We start from the raw sequence: 6,404 nt of genomic DNA, 5'->3' as shown, positions 1-6,404 counted from the left end.
TCCCTCCCTGGGAAAGCCCCATATTCTCTCCCCCTTTCCCTGCTTCATTATCTCCTTCTTAACCATTCACCAGCCTACCTTTTATCTGCCTCCAATGTTCAGCTATAGTATTTATTTATTTACTTCATTTATACCCCATCTTTCTCTGCAGTGGGGGCCAACACCGCTTACATTATTGTTCTTTGTATCTGCAGAAAAACCCTGTGAGGTAGGTTAGGCTGAAAGTATGTAATACACTAGCACTTTAAATGCTGTTTGCTTAGGCAGGCCGTGGCTGGTAGCAATTAGCAGTGGAGACTTTATGTTTGGCTTCTAGAATCCCGCTAATATATTGTGAAGACCTTGGGTTCTGTTATTAGTCAACATGGAGTGTTTCCTTCAAGAGTTGATAAGTAGTAATGTAAGTGACAGTTTTGAGTGTAATGGTTCATTATGAATTTTTAAGCTACATTTATAGTTCAATGTGTATCTTCTTCCTTCTAGTGATAAGAATTGTGATTGCTACATGCTCAGATAAAGCAATTATTGTGAAACGAATTGTTTACATTGCACAGCATTAGTTGCGTGTGAGCGATAATAGAAGAGACTTTTCTACAAAATTACTACAGTAAATGATTTTTCAATATATCTTTATTGACTCTTCATTTTGTCACGGATGTTGTTTTTGGATTTCCTCAATCTCCAGATGGGACCTGGAGATCTCCCAGAATTACAACTGAACCCTCTGATTTGTCCTTCTGGAGAAAATGACTGCTTTGGAGGGTGGACTCTATGGCATTATAGCCAGCTTTCCCCTACCCAAACCCTGCTCTCCTCATACTCCACGATAAAATCTCCAGGAATCTCTGAACCTGAAGCTGTCATGCTTAGCCAGGACTGGCCCCAACGGAGTCCTCTCTCAAAGGCCAAAACAGGCCCTGCCTCCTCCCCCTGCCCTTTACTGACAAAACCAATCCTGAAATACCATGGTTGTCTAGCAACTGAGGGTATCTGCTGCTTAAAGCTGCAGGAAATCCATTTATCTTTTTTTTAGATTGCCTATTTTTATGCAAACCTGTGGCCCTTTTCAGATTTGTAGAAAGATCCATCTTGCCAATTCACAATTCCAGTCACTGAATTTAAGTATCCTCAGATTTGGTCTATTTGTCTATTAGTATATTGACAAGTGGGGACCCACAAGAAACTTGCAGGAGCAACTATCCCATCTCCCCCCATCTCTGCTTCCTCTCCTCTCCCCCTACTTCTGTCACACTCTTTTTTCTCCCTCCTGCCACCCATTTTCTTACTGTTTCTCTCATCCAAGCGTGTCACTTCATTTCTCTTTCTGCCCCCCCCATTGGTCTCTTTCTTTTTCTGCCTCCCCACCTCTTCACTCTTTCTTTTTCTTTCTGCCCGTATCCCATTACTCATTCTCTTTCTCCTCTATCACTCTCTCAGCCTACTGCCTGCTCCCCCCCCCCAGCAGCAGGGGTGGTGGCGGTGCTCCCAGCTGTCCACTTGCTTCCCTCCCCTACAGCAGCACAGGCAGAGGCCGTCCAGGAATCACAATGGATCTTTCAACTACAGAGATCAGTTCCCCTTAGGATTGCCAGCTACAGGTTGGGAAATTCCTGGAGATTTGAGGATGAGGATGAGGTTTGGGGAGGGGAGGGACCTCAGCAGGGTATAATGCCATAGAATCCACTCTCCAAAGCAGCCGTTTTCTCCAGGGGACTGATCTCTATCATCTGGGTGATCTCCAGCCCTCACCAAGAGGTTGGCAATGCTACTTCCCCTGTAGGAAATGGCTGCTTTGGAGGGAAAAATTTCTAGCAGGTCTGGGGAAGGGGTTTCAGTGCTCTGCATAGCTCTTTATGGCCACTAAAACGGAAACAATTTATGTGTTGTGGTAAACACTGCAGAATAAATTATGCCATTTAAAAAAAATACAAATATGCTTAATTTTAATCATTGCTCCAGTTCACAGATTTCAGCCTTTCTTGGCATAGCATTTTAATTTCCCCCTCAATTCAGAGTTCACACAGCCTTTAACACTTGTTTGAAACCCCAGCAGCCGTATTTTGTGGGCAGACCTAACCCACCTGAGATAGCCTGAGAAGTAATATTTACATCTAAGTCTCTGAGCGGGCTTCAAAATTTTCAGCAAAAGGTATCAGAAAATTTTCTATTATGACACAGAGCCGTGAAAGTGAGAGCTAAACATGGCTTGCTGTCATTAATCACCATGAGGCCCTTTGACAGAGCAGAGCCTCAGCTTAGAGAAAGCCTCTGAGGAATGAGGGGTCAGCAGCAGCCTCCCTCTTTCGTTTTCCTTGCGGCTCTGACTTTCAACCAGTCTTCCCTGAGCTTTTGCCATGAGTCAACTGCAGCGTGTTATCTTTTGTGAAACCTGAAAGCAGCGGTTGTACATTCCAGTAATTTTATCAGTGTGCTATTGTTCACTCAGAACTTTTGACATGAAGAATAAAATAGTTTCTCACTTAGCTGGCCTCTAGATTAGTGTTGGCTTTCATGTGTGTGTCATTTCCTGCACTCCCAGGGTACTGTGAGGTCAGCACTTCAGCTGTGTCCAGCTATTTGCAAGATTCACATGCTTGTGATGGGGGTCTTTCTGTGACCAGTACCCTCTTTACATTCTGTCTTCAGAACAGCATTTAAGGTGGAAGCAGGATATATGAGTAATAGGGGCAAAGTGTCCCATGGCATTTCAGTAACAACATCCGTTTACATATAGCAAACAGTCCATGCACACTTTGTGGCAACCGGCAAGAGGATGTTATTTGTAACAAGAGATGTTTCCCTGAAACGTATGCATTCCCAGATGGCACCCAAAGATGTACTGGACCAGTTGGAGATCCAAGGTAAATGAGATCTTGGAGATCTGTCAGATCTTCTGATTTTTTTTTTTAAACAGAGGGCAGAGGGGAATTCAGTGCTAGAGCTTAATTTATTTCCCACAGCCCCTTGACACGGCCACACCCTCTATGGAACTGCTATCATGCCCCATATAGGATCTGAATGTTTTTCCACATGAGGCAAAGAGCAGCTAGGGAGGAACAGTGTTGATTAGCTAGAAAACGGTACTGAGGGAAGGGTCAACTCCCCTCCCTCAGAAATGCCGCACTAATTTGACTGAATTTCCTTCCTCCGCATGACTGCTTTTTAAAAGAAGTGGTAGATCCTAATCACAGTTCCTCCAAGTGACATTTAGCTTAACCCTAAGAATTAAACTGCAAATGACAGGGCAAAACTGCTCCTGGACTTCAGAAAGCGGGTGCGGAATTAAATTCTCTCTTATCTAGAACACGGACCCCCAACATGGTGCCCATGAGCACTGTGGCACCCATCAACCTCTTTCCTGGCGCCTGCCAGCCATTTCAGAAAGTGGGTGAGACCAGTGGGGCACATGCGGCTCCTGGAAATCCAGTTGGCTGGGCAGATTAGACGAACATTGTTTCAGTGGCAGCTGCCATCCCAGTGTTGGTTTTATCCTGTCTCACTCCAGTGTATTTTTTAAAACGATCCCTCTTCTCCCCTGCACTTAGACTTCCTCTGTGCGGTGGCCATTTGGTGGTGGTGCCCACCATCCTATGTCAGAATTCTAGAAGTGCTTATAGGTTCAAAAAGGTTGGGGACCACTGATCTAGAAAGACACTGTATATAGGAAACAAGATGTCAGGGAGAAGGTTTCTTGACTTCCTCTGTCCTTGATACACTTATTTTCTATATGCAGTGATTTATTTTCCATGGAGGTGAAGTAGATGCAGACCCACCTATCCACAAACTGAAGTAATATAATGCAGAAACAGTTTTACCTCATGATATACAGACTGTGCAGACTAACCCATCCTAAGAACCACATAAGTCCCTGTTCACAGGTTACAGTGAATGGACCCTGTTCATTCTCAATGTGCATCCATCTGTCTGGAAGAAAGAGAGAATGCACACTCAATTTACAAATGAAACCAGGGGATCAGTACCTGGATCAGAACCTGGATTCAGCCGTACATGCACTGAATGTAACCTGAGACTTACTCAACACATATATAAAGAAAAACCAGGTGTACACTGTACTTTGATTGTACATATGTTCACTGTAAATTGTGAACAGGACTTGTAGTAGCCCCATACAGGTGACCCATCCAAATGTTGCTGATCATGGGGAAGGATCATTTATTCCAAGCATTCACACCATGCAGATGCACAGACGAAGGATATGTGCGGTTAGCACATTTATGCCTACTGTCCCTTCTCATGCATTAAGTGCATATGCAAATGGGTTGTCTGTACAGGGCAAGAGAAGACACAGGGAGTGTGTAGATTCCTGAGTCAACACCAAGATGGCCAGTCTGACAAGTAAGTAGTGTGTGGGATAAAATTTGCCTCGAAACATTTTTGCTGTATCTAAGATCACCAAGGATCCTCTTCCTCCCTCTTTTGCTTCGCTACTGAAAACAATTTGGTTCTTATCAAAGACCTCCAGATCTGAGTCAGCAGCGGAAGTACAAGTAAGTGCACATGAACCACATAACATTCTAAGGAGGACTCTTGCGATTTTCTTAGCGGTGTGTTAGAACTGCTTTTGGCAATGTACACACTGGCAGCTGAATGGTTTTCAGCACCTAATGAAAGGAGATAGAGGAGTCCCACAGTTACCATGAACACTGGGTCCTTTTTGTAAGGTGGGCTAATCAAGCAGGACTGGACATTTGGAGAGGGAGAGAGAGAGAGAGAGGATGCAAATAATTTTATTTTGTTGGCAAAGTAGCGCTGGCAAAGTTTACATGCTGCAGAGAACTTTTTCTTTCCCCTGCCAGGGGAAAAAAAGTTCTTCTGTGTGATTCAAAGAGCTGCCAGAGAGCTTCCTACAGCTCCAGCCCGAACCCAACCGGCTGAACAATCCAGCCATGATCATACAAGCCACCTACAATTTGCAAAACCCCAAAGGACTGAAAAGCAAGCTCATTAATTCCATCTCCTGCTGGCCACAAATAGCCACACACATTTCCCACATTTGGGCATTATGTAGCAAAAGAGGAGTGGGGGGGCAGAGGAATTGTGCTCTTCAGCCTGAGTTATTCCCTTCTTCTTCCTGTAATCACAGTCAGAAAGGCTTTCGTTCCAGAGATCTGATTCAGCAGACCCTCATTCATAAGTGCAGCATTCCTCTTCCAGCTCCCCAGCCACAAGGGACAGAAGGGGCACGGACAGCCTGGCAGGTCTGAGTCACACGCAAATCATCTGAGTCTTTTATAATTTGGTTTCCATCAAAGAAGCGTATTATTTGGTGAGAATGCAGGGCAGGAGACCTATCTTGCAATCTCTGCCCCTGACAAAGCCCAGACAATGCCTTTGCATCTGTCCCTCTGGGGAGTTTAAAAAGTGGAGTATCTAAGCATTCCTCCTGCACAGCATTTCTGCCTCCATTGAAACAAAACTGATTCACACCCAGCTACAAAGGGAGCCCAAGCCAGGACCAGTCATGGGCAAAAGGTACCTTGTAGCTAGGTCTGCTATCTTGCTAGGATTGCCAACTGCCTGGAGAAAAATGTCCTGTCCCTTTAGCAGAGGGTTAATGAAATGTAATGTTATTTACCTCCAAGCCAGGAAAAGCTTTAATGACCAATTTTCACACATTAAGCCTCTAATAAAGGTACAGGACATTTTTTTCTTCTGGTAGACTCAGTAGAACTCCAAATAAAAGAAGGCAACTTCTAGTACTACACAGGCCTTATACTGGCATAAGAATGGTTTGCTTTCTTAATTACGGCTTACAGCTAAATGCCTGCTTAAGGATCAGGATGTGAAGCCATTGTTTGGTTTACAAACCATTGTTTTCATTAATCATGGTCTGCACTGATCAAATTCATGGTTAAGGCAGCTCCACCACCTTGCCAGCCTTTCTGCTTGCAAGGATTTCATTGGTTACTCCCTGTAAACACCCTCAGCAAGAAGGGTTTAGCTCATCAGGCTAAACCATGGTTTTCACTGCACAGTGGGAATTTTTCTTTTAACCAACACTGAGGCAACAATCCATGATTATCATTAAAAGTATATCAGCAGTGATTCAAATTAAGCTCTTGGGATGTTGACTAAGGTCAAAGAGGTTCTACATTCACTAAAGTATCCTTTACACCTATAATATTATATTATATTATATATATATATATAATATAAAATGACCTGGATTCTGTATCTATTAGGACATTCCATCTACATATCCCTCTCAACTCCTTACGCTTATGGGACAGGGGCTCAGTCTATGTACCACCTTTTACCCAGTTGAAGGACAGTGAGAGCAAGAAGCATGTCTTTCCCCATGATGTAGAATTCACTCCCAGCAGAGAACCCTATGGTGATCTCCTTGGCAAAATTTTTGATCTGATGTTCCAGATGGCTTTTCA

General features: G+C 43.9%; 1 protein-coding gene across 1 annotated transcript in view; it reads right to left on the bottom strand.

Moving 5' to 3' along the window:
• Positions 1-6,404, bottom strand: part of ABCA4 (ATP binding cassette subfamily A member 4) — a 175,784-nt gene that overhangs the window by 141,933 nt on the left and 27,447 nt on the right. The gene's annotated exons all lie outside the window — the stretch shown is intronic.

The sequence above is a fragment of the Gekko japonicus genome, unplaced genomic scaffold (genome assembly GCF_001447785.1).
Source record: "Gekko japonicus isolate JY-2015 unplaced genomic scaffold, Gekko_japonicus_V1.1 scaffold70, whole genome shotgun sequence".
Taxonomy (NCBI): Eukaryota; Metazoa; Chordata; class Lepidosauria; order Squamata; family Gekkonidae; genus Gekko; species Gekko japonicus.
Note: the sequence above shows the minus strand (reverse complement) of the source record. Positions and strands in the feature narration are given on the sequence as shown.